We start from the raw sequence: 26,557 nt of genomic DNA, 5'->3' as shown, positions 1-26,557 counted from the left end.
TTTAATAATAAAATGGTAGGTTCATATTAACAACCTTGCTCGACATCTGGGTGTAAATGGCCAACATAAACATTTGATCAATTTCTTTTCTAATTATTTACAAAAAATGATACGTAAATTAGTACAACAAAGATGTATTTTTACCATTGAGATATAATATACAGGGTATTCTTTAAACCCTGTCATATCCGAAACCACGATGATCAGTATGGGCAAGAAGACATATTAGCATATTTAAAAAAATATTTAGAACAAACATTTTTTTTAAGTAAGTTTAAAAAAAACAAATGGTTCCGTACTTCTGCAGGGGAGAAGCGAGGGGGGCGCCGCCGTGCGGTTGACGGTATATTAGACTCCCCCCTCCTCGTTTATCCCCTGCAGAAGTAAACAAACATTTTTTTTTTAGATATTTTATGTTTGTAAATTTTATTCGTTCTAAAAATTTATTTTAATGTGCCAATATGTCTTCTTGCTCATACTGATCATCGTGGTTTCAAATGTGACAGGGTTTTAAGAACATCCTGTATAGAGATAACACTCCATACAAATCCGAGCTAAAAAGGAAAGAGAATGACCAGCGGAGGGAGCAAGTATCGTCACGTCATATTACGTCGACTTTAACAAGAAAAACAAGTAATACAGTAAAAAGCACGGACTTTTTACATCAGCCTACTGTAGGTTCTATTCAGTTTGTCACTCCCTTCCGCATACGCGTCACCTTCGATTATCGTTTCATTATACGCCGGACTAACTAAGCAGGACAAAGACAGGAGATAAGTAATAAGAACTGGTAACATATTAATGAGACGTTTTTTAACATTTAAATAGGTATTTTAAACAAGAAAAAACATTACTTACCGGCGAAAGGTTAACCATCGCGTTTGCAGATCGGTTTGTTCAGTATCTTAGCGTACATATAGGCATTTTAGTAATTGCGAGGAGAAAAGTAGCCGGAAAAAATTTCAGTTAACAGACAAAAATCCTGCACTAAGTAACAAAGTATGTGTCTAGGCGGATAAAGAATACAGATCTGTGTGTGAAAAAAAACCAGAACCCTGGACGAGTGTTTTCGACTCGACGGTTGCTCTCAGGTAAAAGTTCTAAATAAGAAAATCGAGTGAAAATAAGTCCGCTTTGTTGTGTAGTGGGTGACATGTTCGTCACCATTCTCGAGGTCCTGGGTTCGATTCTTGAAAGGGTAGACGTAAGATGTTTATTCTGAAAGTTTTTCTAACTGCAATATTTCATTGTTCCTGGACTGACACCTGAAGCGGAAAACTGATCACCTTACCTTCACGTAACGGATAGAGCGAGATCTCATGAACTGTTTTATGTACCCGGAAACCGTAGTCGGAATTCACCCATTAATAGGGCAATTCGCTTGCTGCATATTGACCTGTACATACCGGTGGTTTAGCAGATATCTGCTTTCTACTCATTAACTTGCCATTCGAAATGTTATTCAACATTTTTTACAGTTACCATTACGTAATTGGTTAAACAACCCGTAAAGTCACACAGTCTACAATATTGTAAAATAAATATAACTACGCTACGTTCGGTTTACCATTACCACTAACAGTAGGGCAGAAAAGGGGATGATGGTAAAGTTGACAAATACAAAATTTGTTTTTAACGACATATTTGTACATGAAAAAATATTTATATGAAAAATAACAGTTTAACTCGGCGTTTCGTGGCATAATCGCGCCAATATCCAAAATATTATTTCCATGCGGTTATTAGTACGCTAATTATTTACTAGAAAACCGATAAAAAACATAAGTGTTGTGGCATGTTTCAAATTGCAAAAATGGCCTGTGTCAATCCAGACAAAGGTAATTGGACAAATATTAACACCACACCATTATCTTTTTTATGAAGCAGTAAAAAACATTAAAGAATTAGCCGCCATCGGATAAGTGGTAGATCATAAACATAATTCGGAACAAAGACATTATGCACGATGATTTCAAACATTATAAAAAGTCACTTGGTAACAAAAAATACAGGCGATTGATTCTCGGGCTAGGCGTATGTTTCATTTAGTTCAACCTACGCGGTTCTGTCATGAGTCATGACAGTCATTACACTCATGACAGACGGAGACGGGAAGATTATTGTTTGATGATGGCGAATAATAGTATTACTTATTATCCCCACAATGTTTGGTGGCTGCACTACTCATTGAACGTAGTTATGCAAAAAGCAGCCAGTCCACAATTTTGAAAAAATGATATATTGATGTTATCGGGTGCAGTAAGGTTAATTCTATGCTCTGCTAAAAACAGCAAGGCCGCTTATTTTACAAAAATGTGATTATCACCTTCTGAAAATAGTGTTGATCACAAAATAGTATTTCAAGCACGAATAATAATAAAAATGCATCTCTCCCCAGAATTCTAAATAATTATAACACGTTTTTTACTGAAATCGATATATATTTCCCCACTTTAAACAAATTTATTTAATATTGTAATTAATTGATTAGTTTGAAAGAAGAAAGGAGGGAGGGCTGATCTGGGGTTACTCCGTATGGATCCGCCGGCGAAAGGATTTTTAAGTCTGAGTTAACAAAAAAAATTTTTTTTTTTTCATTATTATTGTAATAATCTATTTATTTTTTAAGTGTGGAATGATGAGGAGTGGCTTTTTGAAGGTACTCTTTTTTTCTTCTTTTTTGACATTGTATTTAGTAATGTATAGAAAACTATAATTGCCTATAATTTTGGTTTATATGTAAATATTTTTTTTTGTTTTGATGGCTGTTGTTTTCTTTTAATAAATAAAATAAATAAATAAAAAAAAACGGCATTCATAAAATTGCAGAAAACGCCCACAGCACTAAAAAACCTTACGGTATAGATGCTGATGGGAAGATTAATGCCTCCAGAAATCTAGTTCTCTTTAAAAAATAATGTGGATAAATAAATACCCATGTATTTAAATTTTTTAAATTCATTAATTTAAAAATACCCGTAGTAAAAAAACATGTTTTGATACAGAATGTCACCTCTTATGTACATTTAAAGTCTGAATGAGGTGTAATTCAATATACGATCTGGCTATTTTCTGCTGGATAGATAAGAGAATTCTGGGTGGGTATTAGTTAAGTGGAAATTAGTTAAGTGATTCTTTACAATTAAGTACCCTAATATAAATAAAAAATAATATGTTCCGTACATAATGACACAACATACATCGGAGTTTTACTAGGGCTGGCTGTTTTCTGCAAAATGCACATCTTGGGTTGTGTGAACAGCCAGACTTCAAAATCATTGAAACTGGTCAAATACATCATTTTTTTGTGTATTTTAAAAATAACTAATGCATGCATTATTTATCATTTGTCAAAGTAAAAAACATTCTAACTGTTGTGTAGATTAGATTATTCACTTTCTTCTTTTCTCAAAAGTGCTCTATTATCTCAGTTTCGCTTTTCTATGGCTGGTTCAAATACATCGCGTGATTTGGACGCCATCTTGTGAAAAAAGACATTGCAATCATTGGATTAGCCCGCGCCAACTAATTCCTGATTTTTAATCATAATGATAAATTAAGTTCAAGAACTATACTTCGAATTCACTTCGTGTCCGGGCGAATGAAAAATACAATTCTGCGTGTGAAATGTGAGATGGCTACGCTCAGGTAAAAATGAAATCGACTAAAAATAAGTCTGCCTAGAAGTTTAGTGTTTGGCGCATTCGCCTGGCATACTCGAGGTCCCGGATTCAATCCTGGGAAGGCGGACAGGAACTATTGATTTAAAAAAACGGTTTTACGCCGCAATATTTCATTGTTCCTGGACTTGCACCTAAATCGTGAGAGTGATCAAGTTATCTTTATCTCCTGCTTGACTTTTAACTTTTAATTTGATTTTTGATTTTATCTTTCAATTTTTAATTTTTAATTTTAATTCTTAATTTTAACTTTTAATTTAAACTTTTAACTTAATTTTAATTTTAACTTTTCATTTTAATTTTAACTTTTACTTTTAGTTTTAAACATTTGATTTCAACTCTTAATTTATACTTACTTACATCTACTACCTGCTTCTAATAATTTATTGTTGGTTGTGATTTTTTTACAATTAAATTTAAATGTTTATGGAAGCAGAGAGAGAGGGAGGAAAGTAGAGAGCTATACAATGTCTTCTCCTTTTTATGAACTTTTTATGTAATATTTTTATTTTTACTTTTTTAGAATTAAATTATTTTTCCCCTCTCCTCCTGCATTCATAATAAATTAGTGTGAAATCTGTAATTGGTCTTACTTTTTTTAATTGTTCTTTTGTACCTTGTTTTATATAAAGACTGTATGATTTCATTAATAAATAAATAACGGATGATTAATATAAGCTGTATTTGGTGTACCAATGCAGTGCCCTATGCACCACAGAGTGCAGATAGGAACATGATGAAGACAGGTGATTACTTTTTTTATCATATTTTACCTAAACACAATACACAGGTAATGTCATTTGACAAAAGTGTTTTGTTATCTTGACTTTGGTGCGCGAAACGCGAATTGTTCCTGTTTTTTACGACCTATTTTAAATATTGAGTTTTGGCAATCACCTAATAAAAACGTGTTCTTTTTCAGTCACGTTCAATTTTTTTATCTTCAAATAACAGTTTGTGTCGGGCGCGAGTCTACTGAGAATAGAATGATGTAATCGGCTCGAGTTGCCGGGGCAAAACTATTGATTGTGTCGAACGGCATTCAGCGGAGTGTATGTACACCTCAAACTGAACACTGGACATAAGCATTGCAAATTCATTATGAATAATATTTTATTCTAATTTCATTTAGCAGTGTTCGCATTCTAAGATATCCGCCCATTACGAAAGCCTCTAGAGCCTTAAAGGTCGTTTACACGCAGACAATACCATTTTTCTTTTTCAATTTGCAGGATAAAAAATTGTCCCGAGACATCGCCACCGAGATAGACGAGCAGGCTATCTCCGCGAAACAATGATAACCGCCACGGCCGCATTGTTCTCGTGTGAACACACACGGACAGCACCTTGTGACAATAGTGATTTGCTTGACGCGAACGTGTCGCTCCCAAAAAAATAAAAATAAACATCTGCCGAAAATGGCGGCAAAAAAAACATTTTTATTATTTACTTCGTCCTTTAACAATCCCAATACATCTTGGTAAAAAAATAAAAATATTATTCGTAAATTCGCTCGAAATAAACGCCGTCGTGTATTCATTTTCTCAGCGCTTATGTGTGAACTGCGGCCGAACTTTCGTTTTCTCCTAGCGCCAGCGTTCTGTCCTGCGCGGTCTGTTCTGCGGCCTGCGCGGTCGAGGCTGTTCACGGAGTTGGGAGAAAACAATATGGTCATACCTATTATATTGTTCACATGTTAAATGCCCTGCAACCACCCTCGCCTACTTTCCGACTTTGCGAGGCATCAGGGGTGCTGTTCTGAAACGCTCTCGTGGCACGGGAAAACAGCCTTTTACATACAAAATTCACGAGATAATACTGCCACGAGAGAATTTGGAATACCACCCCAGGTTCTCCAGTCCTGGACTCCCAATGCAGACAGTTCGTCGGTGGTTCATGCCTGAACTACAAGACGTAGATCCGGCTCGGAAAGACACACAATAATACGAGTAATTGACAGCAGGAAGCAGAGAAGCCTGAAAATATTTTGTGGAGATAATATGTCCCAACTAGAAAGCGGGTGTTCTTAAATTTGACTATATTTTTCGATCGCAAAGATAATGAATTATAATTTTAATAAGTGGTAAAAAAATATTTTTTTACTCGACAGTATTTCATAGAACCATTTAAAAAAGTTATATTTCCCTTTTATCTAAATGTTTATCAACTCACTAATTATTTTCACAAAACATAATATATGTCAATAAATACTTACTCTATACAAAACAATATTTTAAATTTCTTCAAAACACAAATATAATTCCCTATCACTAAGGAACCACCGGGCCTAACAACTAACTATTGGTGTTTACGATAAGTATAATCAATGTAAACGCCGAGCACGATGCGTTAAAATATTATTTAATGCAATGAAAAGTATTTATTTAAATTGTTGGAGAGAAACTAAAACAGCTAGTTAAAACTTATGTTATGTGCCGATGTAGTAGCACACGGAGAAGGATTATTTGAAGTTCACTAGATAAATTGACAAGACACGAAGATGTTGTACATTAATTTATTATTTAAAAGACATTACAAAAAACCATTATAAAGTTACATTTGAAAGCAACCGTATTTATTAAAACTAAGTATTACGTCAGAGTGACGTAGTAACCACGAGAGATTACATTTCTAATTCATTCTCAAAAGACTGCGTATGGATTTATATGATGCAAGTTTTGGTCCTATGAGGGGGTAGGTTTGATACAACAAAATAAGTACATTTATTTTTCCCACGCGACATCCCGAGATTCACGCAAAATTATATTTCTCACGCACTGAAGCATTTAGTTATCAGGTGCATACTATTAATAACCCTTTTAAATAGAAATAAACGACTTTTGCATTGCATAAGATATTAATATTGGTCCATGGGGGTTTCACCAGATAGTTAAGTGCCAAATGCATCAGAACTCTGGGTACATTACATCCTGTGGAGAACGTTATTTCTACCACCAGCTAACTTAATACAATATGTACTATGTAAGTACATGACACTAACATTATAATCGATATGCACAAAAATAATTTTAGTTACTATATTACAAATTATTGAATTCAGACACATTTCTTAATTTTTTCATATTTCCCATTTCCCATTCTTCATTTGATTAAATTATTTGAGCAACTTTGTGTGAGTCATCTCTGCTTCTGAAATTCACACAAGGGTTGTGTATGACGTTATTTGTTAGTTTTCTTAAATTTTAGCCATGATATTGTCAATTCACAAAACGATCGGCTCTATCATTTACTTCACATATAGATGATGTATTATTCCACTCTATACGTATATTTGCTGTAATTGTGTTTTCGCCTCTTTATTAAGGACGGTTCTTAAGCTTGTAAAACTGTATTTAAGGATCTACGGTCTACTTAATCTTCACACTCTTTAGAACATCTCTAATGAGGTGAAATAATGAATAAGTTCAGGGCTACAGGAAATTAAATATTAAAAAATGTTTTAGCATACGCGGTAAAAATAGAAGCATTTAATTCTACAGCGAAGTTTCTCGAAAATGTATGAAATCAATAATACAAATTGTTTTAATCAAAATAAACTATTGCACTTTGAACGACGTCAGAAGTTCTTATCAATCAATGATACCGTTAAAATGTGTTGTGATAGATTTCCGGTTTTCGAAAAGCCATTTGTTTCAACGTTTGGTATGTTCTATTGACAGCTACGGGGTTCTACTTTTATATGTCAGGACAACTCACCGAGAACTAACGACGTTACGGGCGGAGAAATTCCTAAACATCGAAACTTCAAAAAACATAGCGATAAGAATACGATACATAAAAATATTGAAAGCAAATATTTGGCTTAGTTTGATAGTATATTAACAAACAAAAAATAAACGAAATTAGTAGACTAAAATCAGTGTTTGATTTCAATATAAAAATCATAATACAGAGTTCTACAAAATACGCGCCAACTCAATAAATAAATATAATGGATTATTTCTTTAAAAACATGAAAGAAGCTATGAAAATCAAATTTCAAAGAAAATTTTCAGAAAATTTTCAGTCAAAATGGCAGATTGACAAAATGTCGAATCCACTAAAAGAAATTCTGAAATTAATTCAATAACATCGAATGAATCATGTCGATGAACAAAGTATAAAGCAGTTGAATAAAATGTTTGTATTTTACGCATTGCCTTATAACCTGTTTTGAAAACACAAATTGTCGGGTGTCATACGATAATACGAGTAATACGTTTGTTATTATCATGACATTCGCTACAATTTTTCACAATAACTCGACTACTGTGCTAATTAGCCAAGCAACAAAACTGATAAAGCCTATCAGCGTAAATATTGAGCATACACAGTTTGACGAAGCCTATTGAATCATTTCATCATACAATTGCTGAAATAAACATCGCACCTAAGACGAATTCAATTGTCTTTATTGAATAATTAATTTCACATTTTCAGTACACTGCCGTCGATTGATAACGGTGACTAAATGGAAGGCTAACAGTTGACTTAGCTTATTGCATATATTTCACATTTTGTCTCAATCAATTTTCTATGTATTTAATTGAATTACATTTTAAGCAGCACAAACCTTAGAGTAATAACACGCCACACGCCACACGCCACAAAGAACTCACACGAGAGGTAGTACGAGTATCATACATGATCAATATAGTGCAGGCAATTGGTAAAATAAACCAAAGTAGGGAACAAAATGCCGAACACTCCTCTGAACGGAAGGCCTGTTGACTACTTCTCCTGAAGAGTTTTAAGTGGTTTCCTCTCCACATGAGCAAATTCTAAGAAGTTACCGATTGGTCCACATAAGTATGTCCCTCCTGATCCCAACAGTTTAAATAAATTTAAAGAAATTTAATTGCGGAAAAATCCACCTTTTTATATATAAACCTTGTATATTATAAGCAAGGTAAATAATAAAGCAACGCCCATATAAAAAATAAAATAAAGAATAACACGCCACTGGCTAGTCACCCATACGGAGAAAACCCATTCTATGATTATTAACTACGAAGTTAACTACAGATTACAGATATACAACGGGCCGCAGGTACTCGGGTCGAGAATCGAAAGCGCAAACCGAAACCGTCCGTTCCACATATGTTGTTAAACTAAAAATCAAACCAAATTGGGAACGCTTTTGTTTTAGATACAAACATCGCACTTTAGCGGACTAATAAGAAAATTCAATGATACGGGAAATCGGATTAAAAATATTTTCTTAGACGCGGTAAAAATTAGAGCATTTTATAAAATTCTTTGACAACTCGTGACGTCACGGGTGGAGTAATTTCAAAATTAAAAAACTTTAAAAAATCATAGCGGTGATAATACGATACATAAAAATACATTTTTTTTTGGCTTGCTTGATAGTCTTTAAAAACTTTTCCACAGCAAAAAAACGGGTGCCTGAGGTTGGGTTAGCTTTGTTTTTTTTAACACCTATATTATTAATTTTTAATCAATTTAATATTTTATCAAGAAAACACTTGACTTTTATTTTTAATAATTCCATAGCCTCGTGGAGCACGTTCGAATCGAGATTTTTTACAAATATTTTTTTTTTAAACCACTGAACTTTCTTATAGCTAAAAACAATATCCTTCAGTCGACCACAGGAAAACTTGGTCAATAATTTAGACTTAAAAAATATATATGCATACAATTTTCTAATTTAAGTTTTTTTTATATAAATTTCTCGATAATACATATATGTATATATATATATATATACAAGTAAAAGTGACCATTTGCAAAAATGACAAAATTGAGATTATTGACTTTTTGACATCGTATAATATCGTATTATTAAGTCGATCCAACACTCCAAAAAAAAATTAATTTGTAAAAAATGTGACCATTTGATAGAAGCTCACAGATTTTTGACAAGTAAAACTGACCAACACACATAGTCACTTTTATTAGTAAATTCAGAATTTACCAAGTAACAGTTAGTCAATTTTACTTGTAGATGATGTCACCAGTAAAGAGTTAGTTAAAAGTTAGTAGTTAGTAAGTTAGAATACGTTTTGTATTTGACAGATACGGTTTGTTTTTATGAAAAGTTCATTACTAAAATTTATTCTTTAGATTATTACGTAACACTTCTTAATTATTTGTTCTTTTTCATTTATTTTGTATTTCTGTGTTTATTTAACCTTCATAAATATAAAAAATGGATTGTTGAAATAAAAAATCTCAAAAACATAATTTATAATAATGAAATAAAATACTACCTCCCTCAATGAACGAAACAAAAATGATTATCTGCAAAATTTCATGTCAAATTTTACAGGTAAAATTGACTTAAGTTTTTCATTTTTTTTTATATAAAAGTAATAATGTTTTTTAAATACAGGAAACCCCAGTCAAAAAAGTATGTGCATTTGTACTTGTGATGTCAATAAATAAATAATTGAAGATAATAAAAAAACTATCGAAGGCATTGCCATTTTCAGGTAGGGAAACATTTGTCGATCATAATAATAAAGTTCTCACAATAATGTCATAATATAGGATATTTTTAGTAAGCCAATTGCAGTTAAATACAATTATACGCAGATTTTACACAGAGGCAGAGGTGTAAAAAATGCCGCATTAAAGTAAAATCCTTGTAACTTTACAAAAACGCTAATTCTAAAAAAGGGTATGATTGACAAAGCGTTTAAAAATATAAAAAAAGACGAAAAAATTAACCTTCTAGAATATTGACTAAAAAAAGTGATTGTGTTTTCATTCAGATAACATTATAACCTAATTTTGAGAGTGATAAAAAAATGTATATAATTTTGATGTTTACAAATAATGTAAGTGATATTAATTTATTATATTATTTCATTTGTCCGCATCCGCCTCGGCAAAACAGTAACAGTGAGGTAACTTAGCTGTCAAGCGATTTTAGGTCTTTTCTTATTTATTAATTATTTAAGAAAAAAATATATAGTCTGGGCAAAATAAAGATTACAATTCTATGAAATAATTTTAAGTGAATTTGAAATGAATAAACACAGAGTTTTTGCTATCGTTCATGTCATTCACGCAATATGGTCACGAGTAAGAATGACAATACCTAAATTTATTTCGACAGAGAGGGAAAACATTTTTGATAAGGGAATATGGAAGTCTAGGCATTTACAGGGCTTATGACATGTCATTGGCTGGTTTAAGTGGCCACTTTACACACTGTGTAACATTCACCATTCTGCCCATGTTTCAACATCCACATTTCCTCAACTCTTTCATCTGTTGACTTTTGTGAAGTAAAAGAGCTGAAACCTTTATCACGTGGATGAGATTCATCCGGCTGAACCAAATCACCTAGTAGGCAACGCCTGAAAACAATTTTCCAATTTTTATACTTCTTCTTTTACCAGGTAGTAATTCAACAATCTTTGAGTATGTCCAAATGCTTGCAGACTGGCTGGATTTCCTCCCTAGGGAGTTATTCATATTTACATTTATTTCAATAGAGAGGGAAAACATTTTCGAGAAGGAAATATGGAAGTCTAGGCATTTACATAAAAATAAGTAGACAAAACCTAATAAAATTGAAATAAAGTACCTTATTTGTTCACACGTCCGCCCACCAATTCTGAAAATAAAGACAGAATGTTAGACAAATGTAATGTTTTAGTTTGTCCAAATTTTTGTAGACAATGACTGGATTCAACTCCCTGGGGAACTGCCTATATTAACATATTAGAACCGAGATGAAGAACATCTTAGAGAAGGCAATATAAAAGTCTAAACATATACGTGAAATAATTCAATTAGATGAATCTCACCCACATAAATAAAGGCTTTTTTACTTCACAAACATCAACCGATGAAAGAATTGAAGGAATATAGATGTTCAAATATAGGCAGAATGGTAGATGTTACACGGTGTGTAAAGTGGCCACTTAAACCAGCCACCATGCCTGGACTTCTATATTGCCTTCTCTAAGATGTTCTCCATCTCGGTTGTAACTAACTAACTAACTAACCATCACGCCGTTTCCCCGGAGGGGTAGGCAGAGAGGATAGAACGCCACACCACTCTGTCCTGGCACACTTCCTTTGCTTCCTTCACATTCATACATCTTCTCATGCACGCACGTCGATTATTCCGACTTTTCACATGACCACTTTCAAGAATTTGTTGTACTTGATCATGCCATGTCTTTCTCGGCCTTCCTCGACTTCTACAACCAGACACATTCGCATCATAAATCTTTTTAGCCGTTCTTTCATCATTCATTCGCTCCACATGACCGAACCATCGCAAAAGACCTTTCTTAATTTTGTCGATAATGCTTAACTCAGCCTTGCATTCTGCTCTAATTTCGACATTAGGGCACCTATCATACATTGTTTTTCCGCACATTCGCCTGAGGGATCGCATTTCAACAGCATTCAGTCTACTTTCGTCCCTTTTTTTCCAACTCCATGCTTCGCTTCCATACATTAGGGTTGGTACCAGAACTCCATTATGAACTGCTAATTTAGCCTCTTGCGATAGACACTTATTTGCTACGACAGACTTTAAGGCACCATTAACTCTGTTACCGGCACTAACCCTCCTTTCAATATCCTTGTCCATATTTCCATCTCTAGTAAACATACTACCCAGATATACAAATTCTTCGACCTGTTTCAAATTGTCTCCATTTACTACAATCTTACATTCAGTCATAGTTACATTTCTTTCAAAGACCATGACGTTCGACTTTTGCACATTCATTAGCAAATCACTCTCCTTGCACACTTCGTAAACCTTTGTAACCAAGGATTGCAGTTCTCGGTTGTAATATGTTTATTAAATGTAATGGTTAAAAAGTACCGACTTTGCGTATCTACGTATTATTTATAAATTACGAGCTGAATCTGGCAACGCTTTGCTATTGCTAGATTTAAGTACATACTCTTATAAAGATTAAATTAACAAAATCGAAAGTTTGATATCAACTATTGTACTTAGTTAAAATTAGATATATGCATTATTGTTTTTTTGTTTAAGTTTACGTAAATTGTAAGGATATTCGGTGACAGGAAATTTCGATAAATGGATATTTGAAAATAGTTTTTCTGTCACACTCTTGCAGATGCCTGCCCAATACTGTGCGAAAAAAACAACTGCATTTCTGACCTTTTATGCCTAACTTACATAGACAGATAATACAAGTATCTCTATATTTTTTTAATAAAGGTGCAAGATGTTGATTTTAAATTCATGCTATGCCTAGAATATATACCACTAATTATTTTTTTTTTTTCAATAAATGAAAATTTAGGGAGAAACAATTGCGTTGAAAGAATAAAAGAGCTTTAAATTCTCGATAAAACCTCGATATATAGATATATCCGTACGAGGTTTTCTCAGAGCACGAATTATATCATACCCAAAACCCGTACGACTTTTGCTCAGAGACATCTATCATTTATCGCACCGAGAGTGTTCAATGTTTTGGAATAACGTATTAAGCTCTCAAGGACAAAAACTATTTTTAAGAAAGTACTTAAGGACTGGATTTTATTAGTGGGGGGGATTTGAGTAGGAAACTCCTTGATGATTTTCCGAATGTTTGAGTTTACTGTTTACCATATTGATGTGCCATATTTATGCATTAAAAAAAAAAAAAATTATGTTTCTGATCCTATATTTGTGGTGATATACTCATGTATCTGTGTCAACTAATTGCTAGTCCCATCTCAACACAGGACTTTTAGTCCCATGGAGTTAGGACTTATGTCTTAAATAATGTGCAATAAATTAATGTATGTAAATAAATAAAATAAAAATAAATAGATAAAGCCTCGATATATATATTATCATTAAACTATCTACTTTTTTTTCAGTTGGAATGCAGTAATTAACAAATAATAACCATAATAAATAGATAAAACTGGGGAATAAATTTGATGTGGATAAGATTACCATTGAAGTGTGATATTAAGATAGAACTTTTTATAATTATATCGATGTGCATAATAGGTACTTCGTACATCAAAAAGATTTCTGCGATATAACATGTTTTATAAAAGCCGACAAAAATGTTACGAGTCTATGCACTAATTAGAGAGCCCTGCGATCATGAATGTGTGTATTGATATCGATAAAACATAAATAATGCATAGTCATATGAGTTCAACTGCGTCGAGTTATCTTCAATCGTCTGAAAAGTAAAATCAAATTTTCCGTATGAAAAATTTAATTTTCAATCAAATTTTATTTTTAACATGTTCAATGTAAACGACGAAGATACTTTACATTTATATGCATCTCGCGCATGGCGAAGCTTGACATAAATATTCGCAAGTAAATAACTGAAATATTTTTGCGGTAATTTCTACACATTAACAAAATTAAACTAGATCATTTGCAACGCTGCATTCGAAGCAGATATTCACAAACAAACATAGGACCTCAAGAATTAAATCATTGGTTGATTCGAAACAGCTGACGTAGCAAAGTGGTACATTTTTATTATTTTTTCATACATTTTCGAGAAACTTCGCTTTACAATTGAATGCTGTAATATTTACCACGCGTAAAAAAACTTTTATTATATCAAATTTCCCGTAGCATTGAACTTCCACATTATAGTTACATAATTAGAATCGTAAAAATCCGCTCTAAATATTTTTTCAACGATATTCCCGAGAATACCCTATTATTGATAACTACTTACAACAGTGTACAAAATATCCATAGGGAGGTCTGACCTTTCTGAGAATTATGCATTGTGACACAAAATACAACCCCTACGGACAAAGCTCTAATCTTGGTTAGTGACAGTTGGTCAGTGTTAGGTGACAGTGGAAACAGATCGAGCTGAAGATAGCCAAATGGTGGCGTGTGTTATGTGTACCCGTACCAAAGGGTAAAGACGATAGGAGAGTCCACCCTTTAGGTGAATGGAAAATCAATATTTAGTGAGAATGAAAACTGCGCAGTAGGCGGTAACCGATTTACACACCGAAGACTACCAGTACATCCGTAATATTTTATATTTACGTAAGAAGACATTTTTTATATCTATTTTCCCGTAGCACTAAATTCCTCATTACCAGATTAAACCTCTTGGCTCCAAATCAGTACTGGGGCACTGCATCGGCGCACTCCTTGCAGTATATCAGATCGCGATCTTCTTTTTAAAGGAATGACCGGGTAATCCTCTACTGTAGAGGCTCGTCAGCGGGTGGAAAAGAGGGCACGTGGAAGGAAGTTATGGAAAATACACCACAACACCCAGACCAATTGAGAAAAACAGGTTTCTTGGATTTCTTTCCTGCAACTGGCGGGAATTGAACCCGCGTCGCCAGTTTCAAAGTTAGCCGTCTAACTTACTGCGCCACGGCGCCTGCCTACGTAAAATTATCAGTCTTACGGTTCAGGTGTCAGTCCTGGGACTATAAAATTTTTTAGTGTAAAAACAGTTTTATAAATTTTTAGTGGAAAAAGTCAACCATGTCGGGATTCGAACCCGAGATCTCTTGCATGATAGGCAAACACGCTAACTGTTAGACCACAAGGGGTAAAGAGTTTTTATTTATTTTAAAACAAAGATAATTACTTTAAAAACGTACAATTTGTAAAATGAAATTTGAATGAGGTCCCCAATAGCCTGTCCCAAGTCAAGTTTCGGAATGGAAAAATAATTTTCTTTTTTGTAAAATATCAGCTTGGGGCACTGGAACAACGTCAATTTCCACAGAATTAAAGTTGTAAAAATGGCGAAATAAATTTGTGTAAAATCAATTATACATAAAATTTGAAGTTTAGCAATTACCCCAGATAGAGCTCACCCGACCCAACCGCGTAGTGCAAAAACCAGGTGCAAAAACCTTTAACGGCCGATTTAATGTCGAGATGTCTGAGTTAGAAAGAATTTGGTACAGCTTGGTCGAAAATGTATAAAAATTTAAAAATGTGCAATGTGTGCATTTTTTATGCCAATGTTTAGGACCCTGGAGACATGACGATCGGTGAAGATCACAGCGAAATCGGTCCTCTGGGGCATCCGGCATCGTCTTTTCTATTTCGCAAGGGCCAGATTCAATATTTCGCGCTTTCAAATCCGCCGATTTTTCAAACCACGATACCGAGCCTCCGAAGGCCGATTCCACCGCGGAGACCTTCAGTCTTCGTTGATTTTATTTCTCTACCCGATTTTACACGAAAACGTTTTAGATTAAATGATAAAACTTGTCAAAATACTTAAATAGATCGGCTCCGGGCGCTCATTTTTTTTTTAATGACTTTTTTGTCCAAAATGAAAATTGCTCGGAAAATTCTGAAATAAATTACACGTATAAAAAAATATGATTCTAAATTAACAAAATGCATGTAATGCACGGAGTGCATCAGACTTTTAAAAATCCAAATATAAAATAAATATAAAAATCGTAAAAATTGTAAGTGATTGTAAAAATTTGTACAAATCGAACAATTTTATTTTTTTTTAATGAAAGGGTGTCCGATGCAAGGACCGTTTTTTTAGAAACACGACATTTGCTTGAAACGTAATTTTTCAGCAGATATTTTTTTGTGATTCGCGTCAAATCACGTGAACAAATTTTTTTTTTTAAACTACACCTTCCAACTAAACCTGAAGGTAATTTCAGCGCGAGTTTATAATTTTCTTTAATATTTCATCAGCGCCCAACATAAATTGAAATTAGGGATTAAAATACACGATAAAATAACGATCTTTAAAACACGATGTTTTATCGTGTAATACTTAGATATTTTTTTAAGCCGGTTTTAGCGTGTTTTAGTAAGTTTTTATTCAGGTAATCGTTGCGTCTCAGGACTGGCTTCAATCGTAAAAAACGCCATGTGGGGCGAATATCGTGTTTCGAAAAAACGATCCTTAATTACAGAATTACCCAAAATAAATAAAATTCCATTCGTTTTTTTTCTAGGTCGGGTCGTGGTAGAAAAGTACTCAAAGAAAAATAGTTCTTAAAAAACAATGTTTGAAATACTGTTTTCCAAATTAAGAATCTTCAAATAATTTGTGTAATCTGCAAGTTTAATCTAGGAGAAAAAACCCGCACTGGGGTTAAGACATTCAAAATATAGTATACTTATTTGTATAAAAAAATTAGCCGGAATAATCGGCTAGTTTCTTGGCTCACCTCAGGCGCTGGGCGCGTTTTATTAAAGTTTATATTTATATTAGGATAAAAATACAAACGGTGGAAATTATTTAAAATAAATGGTAATTATTTATTTGTTTTTCTGTAAATAAAGTTACAATAAAACATTATTATGGTTAGTCAAATATAATGGTAAGCTGCGCATAATCGCTTCTATACACGGTTCGCCCCTGGTATACAACCATAATACTAGTTTTATAAATATAAATATCATTAACTAAAACAAATATCAGTAGATATATTAAAGGGCGACATCAACAAACAAGGCCTAACTACTGTCCTATGGCAAAGTATTTAAATACATTTTTTTTAAATATGTACGGTAAGAAAAAAAAACTAAGTTTACTGTACATAAATTGTTATTTCTGTATGTAATACGTGAACACAGATAAGCATACCTTAATATGGGCACAAACGTTAAAAAATGCCTTTACTGTAGGCACAATTATTAAAAGTATTACAAGCATGTCAATTTTTAAATGTTTACTTAATACTAAAGATATGAAGAACACCATAAAACTAATAAAAAATATACACATGTGTGCATTTGTTCTGGTATTTACTTAATCATGCTTAATTTTCTCGTGCGCGATTTTCATATAAATTTGTATGGAGTGAACCGAGTGAATAATTTTCAGACGAACGCAGTCTGTCGGAGATACAAATCGGAACCGGACGGACCATCACGTCGCTTGAAATATTATTGATATGTCGACAAAGGGCAAACGTGTTTTTGTGCATCGTATATAACAGCCCGCTAGGCTACTTCCTCTTCTTATCCGTATAGTTTTTGGTACCGATATATATACTCCCAATTAAACCATTATAAACGATTGGTTCCATTTCTTTCTTTCTGACGCATCCAAACACACCCCTTTCTACGCTTGCCTAGACATACACCGCAAGACAAATAAATTTACGAGTTCTCAAAAAAAACTAAAATTGACATATAATGAATTATTCTTGATATTTAATTAGTTTTTTTTTATATTGTTTGACATATGTGATGACTACTCGTTATTTCAAGGTTAAAATAAAAAATCTTACTCATGAATTGTACTTAGAAATTGCCATTATATATCAGGTATCAGATTACCCGAACCTTAGAGACCCATAACGGTTCATTTATGGTCGAGTGTTTGTGATGGAATAATAAAAGACATGTTATTTTTTAATTCATATTTAAGAAGTAGGTTCTTATCGCTTTATTTTAAATTAAAGTATTTTACATTTAAACATATTTATAACATTTAAAAATATTTAGTACTTAGTGAATTCACCTTTATTTTTTATAACATGTAAAATTCTATTATTTAGAGAAGCGTAAAGCGAATCTAAAATTTCTGATGTTATTTCTTCTTCCCAAACTTGAATTAAGTTTTTTTTTAATTCCTCAATGTTTTTTGATTTTTTTTTCCCGACTTTTTTTTTCATAATCGCCCATAAATTTTCTATCGGGTTCAAATCAGGGCTATTCCCGGGCCACGTCAACGATTTTAAGCCAATTTTCTCCTTGAATTCATTGATCTATAAAAAAACAATAAATTATTTATCATGTGGTCACAAAATGCATTTAAAAATATATATATTTGTACTCACAGTGCGGGCTCTATGGCACGGCGCAGAATCGTCCTGAAAAATTGGGTCCGCGGTATACTGCGTAATGTCCTCGATTGTTGGAATAATATGTTTTTTTAACACTTTTTTGTACTGAATGGCATTCATCGTACCCTGTACAAAATTTAGAGGTCCTAAACCGTATGCTGTCATGCACCCCCAAATCATCACGTAGGGTGAATGTTTAACGGTTCGAGTGACGCACGACGGATGATATCTTTCCCCACGTTTTCGTCGAACTATCTTTCTGCCGTCTGGACCAAAAAGGTTGAATTTTGATTCATCAGAGAAAACAACATTTTGCCAATCCTCCAAGGTCCAATTCTGGTGCTCTTTCGCCCAATCCAGTCTAGCCTTCTTCATTTTGTCTGTGAGTAATGGTTTCTTTGCGGGACTCCGTGCTTGGAAACCATGCTCCAACAGCCGCCTGGACACTGTTTTTACTGAAAATGTTGATGTGCTGGTAGACTGCACCTCTGCGTGTATTTCAGGTGCCGTTGAAAATCGATCGCGCATAACAATTTTTTTTATTAAGCGATCATCTCGGGCAGATGTCACGCGCCCCCGTCCGCTTCCTTTTTTCCGTTCTATGGATCCAGTTTCTTGGATTTTTTTAAATAAAAACCTCACTGCACCTTCTGAATACCCAACTCGACGAGATATTTCACAATTAGATATGTTTTCTTGCGACAATGTGATTATTTTGGATTTTATCGCAATCGACATTTGCTTTGCACTTTCCATGATTGTTGTGTTATGTTCACTCAAACGCGGGTAAAACAAGACTGTTGAGACATTTTAAAATGTAAATATTGTAGAAAGGTGACACATAGTGTCCTTAATTTATTAAACAAAAGAAAGAGGTATCGATAAAGGATTTCTTAGAAAAAGGGTTCAGTAAAGTCAAGGGGCGCGGTAGCAGGTAAACTCGTAATTTTTTTTGTCTTGCGGTGTAGATTTACTAGATTTTCTTCACATAAAAAACTTGCCTGTGAGGTCTTTCCATTTTCACTTTTGAATTATTTACTTACCATCTTTAAAAATTGACGCTGCGCTGACAAAACACCTTAATAGTGATATGAGTATATTTCAAATGTCTAAAAAGTGAAATAAAGCATATGGTATACGTAATATTCAACATGAAAGCCGAGCTATTCAAGAACAAGTTCAGTGGTAAGTGGTACATCTCATTACTAGCGCTTACTTAAGATTGCTCTGCGGTATTGATTTGTTTTAATTTTTACTGAATATAATGATGCAATTTTCACGAATCATTGTATCAGTCAACGGTGTTTATTCGATTCTCTTAATCTTTTATCAATATTAACAAAGAAGGCAGTAACCTGTAATCAAATATTGTGTGACGGTGAACTGTCGCGATATGAATCTCAAATATTGAATTCTTTTATGTTCATAAACAATGAAAACCGTATTAAATCCGATTAGAACACTATATAAATATGTTTACTAATAGTAAATTATATATTTAGTCAAAACTACTTATTTATTGATTTCGATAATCTGAAAATATTGTTAATACCTACCTACTGTTATCACTTCAGGGCCCGTATTACAATGGGAAGTTAGCGTTTATCTTAAATTTTATCTAGAAAGTAAAATTAAGTTTTCTGTATGAAAAATAGAAAATGCATTCATTTTTTTTCTAAAAATGTTCAAATACAGGTTACCGACGAAGATACCTAAAATTGTTATACAAATATACACACTTTCGTACATAAATATTGATTTTACTTTATACCACCTGTACATCTACCGATTAAGATAACGTTTGCAATTGCCCCCTGGGCCGCGATTATAAACGCTATCTTCACCGGTACAAACCGAGACGGTATACTTAACATCTGTCCTATCTCTAGCTACGTCGTATGTTTTACCTACTTGTCATCTCGACATCATACGATAAAATCCAACCAACGAATGGCCACGAAAATTTAGTCCGCGTTCCTATCTTATTAAAATTTAAAATAGTTCTCATTTATATGTTAAATGGGCTTCTGTGATACAAAGTTGCCACTTCAAGGCGATTTCAAACTTTAAATCCCAAGTAAAGCGAAAAAATTATCGCTTGAACATGATTTTTATATGACTTTTGACAATTACCAAGACGGTATGCTTAACTTTCGTCTGTATTTATTTACCGAGCGATTACAAAGCTGGTTCCATTAACGTCTCGATACCTACACTCAGGAAGATAGTAAAACAGATAGACAAAATATAATAAGTAAATTTATTTTTTATAGTGGCAACATTTTTGCTTTTATATGTTGATAGGGCAGAATCTACCCACATTATCTGTGCATCTAGGCGTTCGTTTGCAATACTGTCAGAATCTAATTCGACTTCAAAATTAACTTATTAATTTCTATCTCATATTTTTAATAGGCTTTTAACCTCAGAATGATTTAAACTTTAAGTAAAGCGTAATTAAAGGAAAAATTGCTCGGTGGCACAAAATTTTTGATACTTTCAATGCGTAGATATGCGTACCGTCGATACAAACCGATGACTTACCTCAAAACTTAAAGGTGGGACATCGGTAGTGTATCTCTGTAATCGTTTGGGAGAATTTATCTTCAACTATAACGTCATAATAGAGGTAAGTTACTTTAGTGCGTAGATATGTATACCGTGGCGAACACTTCCCCTTGTTACATATCGATGTACCTACTTAAAACTTGAAGATCGGTATTCAAACGGTAGTGTATCTTCGTAATCGCTCGGGAGAATTTATCTTAAATATACCGTCATGGTGAAGGCATGACGTCCTTAACAACTTACCATTTTAATCGCGGCCCTGAACTATAAGGAGAGAGGTCTCAGCAAAACGGTCGCACGAGGTTTTCCCAGAATTTAAATTACGAAATACCCAAAATCCACGCGACTTTTACTAAGAAACACCTCTTCTTTATCGCCTCGGGAGTGTTTAGTATTCTGAAAGTGCACTTTATTAAGCTGTCAAGGGCAAAATCAATTTTAAAAAGAGGGGTACATGACCGTATTTTCTTTGGACGCAGTGAGTCAATGTGGAAAATTCTTGGCGGGATTTAAATTATTTCATAAAATCAAACGTTTCTCTCTGTTCCTTTTATATTAATGTGCTATGTGTTATTCTTTAATTATGTTTTTGTTATACTATATTATTGTATAATAATATATTATTTGTCCCAACTCCAGACAGGAATTAAACCATTGACTAGTCAATAAATAAATCATTTATGCTTGCAAGAAAAAATAAACAAAGTAGTGACAATATTTTTAAAAAAAACAGAGCAAACTCAACAAACAAATAAATAAAAATAATATTTTTATTTTGCAGATACAACACGGATTAAAAAAAAACATTTTCATAAACTTTCAAGTAGATTACAACAATTAACACCATTTGAGACATGTAATACAAATCGAATATTGGCTTACTCAAAAAATACAGTTTGTTAAATTTTCCGATAACTACTCGTATTTATAAATTAACACAATTTTGATGAGATTTTGTAACAATTTCTGGTCTGGCGCTGATGAATTCTGGTTTATGTATTTTGTACAATTATATTTGCACATTCGGGGCTTATTGCCAAATGGCATTTTTTTTCGAACAAACAGTAAAATAAATGTGTCATTTTTAATTTTCTTATTTGAATCGTAATTATACATTTTTGTTTTTTTTATTGATTGAATTTTTGAAGATTCTCATTACTTTTTACTCTTTTTTTAGATTTTTTTGAAAATACGTTTTTTTACGATACATACACATTTTTTTATTTTTTGTTATTACATCTTTTACTGTTTTTTCTTTTTACTTCGTATCTTACTATGTTTTTGCTATGTACATATTTTTTTTACTGTGTCTTAAACTATTTATTAAGACAAGCTTAGAACGGGGTAAATGACCCTAGTTAGATAGTCAAAGCAGCTCTGTATTTATGTATAATTTTATGTATGGAATATGATAATAATTAAAAATAATAGTAAATAAAAATATTGAAATGTAATTCGAACTTATTTAATCTACAGTAAAAATGAGAATCGAAAAAACATATAAAGAAACAAGCGGTCTCAATGTTATTCAAACAACAATAAAAAGTTCGGAATTATTGTGTACATGTACTAATACAGTGTACATTGTACAGTATATTAGACTTGTTTATTACTCGTGTAGGACACACCAGACAGAAAGACGCCAACGGGCTGTAAAAATGAGTTTGAGATGAGCCACTATTATTCCCGGGTGCCTTTATGTTAGCGTAAGGTATAATCCTCTGTATGCGGGCAGGTGAACAATACGTATCTATGTGTGAAATAGAACCAGTGTTTTTGAGTCCGGCTGTTCTCAGGAAAAATCCTAAGTAAGGAAATCGAGTGGAGTAATGTCCCCCTTGTTGTGTAATGGTTAGCGCGTTCCCCTACTTTTGTCGAGCTCCTGGGTTCGATTCCTGACAGGGTGAATAAGAAATATGAATTTTTATAGGTTGTTGAAACTGCAATAATTTATTGTTCCTGGACTGACACCTGGGGTAAGGGTAAGGTAAGATGCTCAGTCCTATGGGACTGAGCATCTTACCTTCATGTAACATATGATCGAAATACGCTGCATTTGGTTTACAAACGCAGTACCCTATGTATCACTGGGTGCGGAAATGAGAATGATGATGATGATGATTCTAATGACCTTATTATGTATAGTTAAAATGTAAACATTTATCGACGGTCCTTACGTATACTATCGAATCTGCAATTTGCGAGGTTTACAGAAGGGCACTGTAATTTATTAAATAGTTGGATAATTTATATAGCGCCATTTTTGTGAAAATCGGTCCCCCAAAAATAAATATCCAAGCACGCCTTGCAGCTACAGAGCGCATGCAGATTGGGATTCTTGTTCCTCGTTTCCAATTATGATATATTTAAATTATAACAGATAGGTGCTAGATTACAGCATGTCTTGCAGCTACAGAGCGCATGGACGGTAAGAAATCTAGCCCCCATTTACATTATGTTTTTATTTGACAATGAAGTTTAGTGTTTGAATGATATTAAAAAACAAAATAAAAAAAAGAATTTCCTAAGAATAGGAATTAGATTATAACAAGTCTTGCAGCTACTGAGCGCATGGACTGTTGAAATTCTAGACACCATTTACAAAATTTTACTGTTTTATGGTTGATAACATTAATTTTGCACCTACAAAGCGCATGGACGAGTGGAATTAATTAATTAATTAAATGGAGCATAGTAAATAGTTGGTCAAGCGTTCATGCTAAAAAGTAAACAATAACTAAATAAAGCACTGTTTTAACATTATGGTTAACATACGAGTATTATATTAAAATACAATAGACACATATCTGGCAATGCAGTATCTGATAGCTTCTTAAAAAAATATCAAGCTTTATTTTTGCTCTCTGTAAACCTCGCAAAATGCAGATTCAATAGTATAATGCGGGGACCGTCAATATAATAAATATGAATAAAAAAGACCTAAAAAATCAAAAATATTTTAAATTACCGTGTTACTCGGAATTAAATATTAAAAAAATATATGTGTACCTCTTTTTTACATGAATATTTGCATGTGTAAGTATCATTATATGTTATCTATTTTATCAAATTGTCGATGGTTAACATACGAGTATTATATTAAAATACAATAGACACATATCTGGCAATGCAGTATCTGATAGCTTCTTAAAAAAATATCAAGCTTTATTTTTGCTCTCTGTAAACCTCGCAAAATGCAGATTCAATAGTATAATGCGGGGACCGTCAATATAATAAATATGAATAAAAAAGACCTAAAAAATCAAAAATATTTTAAATTACCGTGTTACTCGGAATTAAATATTTAAAAAAAATATGTGTACCTCTTTTTTACATGAATATTTGCATGTGTAAGTATCATTATATGTTATCAATTTTATCAAATTGTCGAGGGCAACTCAATATTTGATCTATCTTAGATGTAGCTAGTATAGTAATGGTGGGAGGAATACCTGAATTGCTTTCAATAGAAATGCCTGGAATTATTGTATTTTATATGTACGGTTGATCCTTTGTGTTAAGTCTTGTCAGACAGGTCAGACAAGGTGAGTGTATTATGTATTCTGTAGTCGATGAAAGGATTTCTCGGGACGTCAAAGAAAAAATATTCGCCAAGTTGAAAGCTTTCTAAATCGTGATTTAAAAACGAGAGGATAAAGATGAGCCGTAGAAAAAAAACAAGCGGTGTTTTTATACGAATTTTACTTAATATAATATGCATTTGTATATTATTCCCTCAGGACACTGCACCTGAGGGCATAAGTCTCATTGGCGGAGCCCGCATGCAAAGAAAAATGCTCGGTTGAACAAGAAAAGCTGACCGAAAGAACTATCTGTAATCGGACACCTTAACATGTCATGCCTTCGTTTAAGTTCGTTCGTATCTCTAATCCAATCAACATCGTTTTCGTACTCGTTTCCTCTAAATACGAACGAAAACTGTAACTATTGTGCTAACTACTCTGGAACTTTAATATTAAAAAAAACTCGGATTGCAGTTTTTCGTGTTACGCTTAATAATCTGCGATGCGTAAGTAGGTATTTTGCAAAAACTATTATTCTTTTTAGAACTCAGAAAATATAATGCTAAAAACCGCACAACACAACGTGGAAAATTGTAATAAAAACGGATGTACAGTCTATTCAAATCTTTGATAAACCTTGTCTTATGTGTACGTAACAATAAGTTTTCATATACAGCAGGGCCTCGATAGTCCGAACCCCAGCTAATCCGGATACCTGTATAATCCGAATGAACTCCCTGCCCGACCACCGTTTCTCGTACTCCCAGAAAAACCTTAATTTTATTTCGAAAAATTCCTTTCAAAATATGTGTATACTATAATCCGAACAAGGTATACATTTTGGGTGCTCGGACTACCGAGGTCCAGCAGTAAATCATGCAAATGTATGTGCTTACACAAACAAAAATTATTTGTTCACTATGTTCACCGACACACCAATGAATTTATATAGGCGTATTAAACATTCTAACGCACCATAAAAGAAAAATGGTAAATTGAAGTAATCACTTAAAGGTTAACAAGTAATAAGCCCTAAACATGACTGTAGGTACTGCCATACTTATTTTTTCTTAGAGGTAATTTTAAGGTACATATTCGTAAAAAAAAGACATTTCAAAAAGAGATATTCGGATACCAACCCGCGTAATTATTTTTTAGTGAGTGAATTACGTATATCAAATTAAATTATTTCGTGTTTACTACTTCAACGACAGTAATAAAAAAGTGAATCGTGTGTAATGTTTTTTTAAGTATTTCCGGACTGTCAAAGGACAAAAGGTGTGTTTCGAACTCCTCAATATAACAAAAGCAGATCAACTCGCTGACGCGATAACTTAACAATAATTGTCGACAAACAAAGACAGTCAAGTGGATTCAATTACTTACACGCAATGACGCAGGTTCTTGTACTGTGCTCGCCTATTTTTTATTAAATCACCACATCAAGTCAGTTTATTTCCTGAACTCCAATAGCGTCACAAGTCACAACGCATAACATATTCATAAACAGTATTTTTTTAAAGTTGATATGTCTGTATTTAAGTACTGGCTATAACCGAATAGGCAATTAATAAAAATTGATAATTTAACGACGAAGAACAAAAAAAACTTACGACATTCGCTTAAATAAATTTATTTTTTGTGGCCCCAAGAGTATTCAACGTCCTGGATGAACAAATTAAGTTCTTCAAAACGTAAGTCAATTTCAGGAGGAGAGTACCAGTTTGGATTTTGTCTAAGGTAAGTTGCCATTGCAGGAAACTGCTCCTAGACATTTCATAGATTTATATAAAATACCTAATATTAAGCGTGTTGTCCAGATGTTTATAAAAATTCATGTTGATGTAATAATCATTATTCTTATTTTTTAATAATATGCATGCTTCCACTTTCCATTATGTTGTATCCCAACTCAACACAGGGCTCTTGACCTTATAGAGTTAGGGATACGTTATTATTTTTTGTAATATGTATCTTTGAATGAAGAAATGAAATAAAGAAGCGGAAAAATAAAAGAAAAATTAAAATTTTCATAAA

General features: G+C 33.1%; 1 protein-coding gene across 1 annotated transcript in view; it reads right to left on the bottom strand.

The window, feature by feature from the left end:
- The window catches only part of Ip6k (Inositol hexakisphosphate kinase), a 154,590-nt gene that overhangs the window by 66,273 nt on the left and 61,760 nt on the right, over positions 1-26,557 (bottom strand). Inside the window, exon 2 of the mRNA XM_088229297.1 lies at positions 11,242-11,271. The gene's annotated coding sequence lies outside the window, so the exon portion shown is untranslated. The remainder of the gene's footprint in view (positions 1-11,241; positions 11,272-26,557) is intronic.

The sequence above is a fragment of the Micrasema longulum genome, unplaced genomic scaffold (genome assembly GCF_059751315.1).
Source record: "Micrasema longulum isolate JH-2025_06_02 unplaced genomic scaffold, ASM5975131v1 h1tg000049l, whole genome shotgun sequence".
In the NCBI taxonomy this organism is placed as follows: Eukaryota; Metazoa; Arthropoda; class Insecta; order Trichoptera; family Brachycentridae; genus Micrasema; species Micrasema longulum.
Note: the sequence above shows the minus strand (reverse complement) of the source record. Positions and strands in the feature narration are given on the sequence as shown.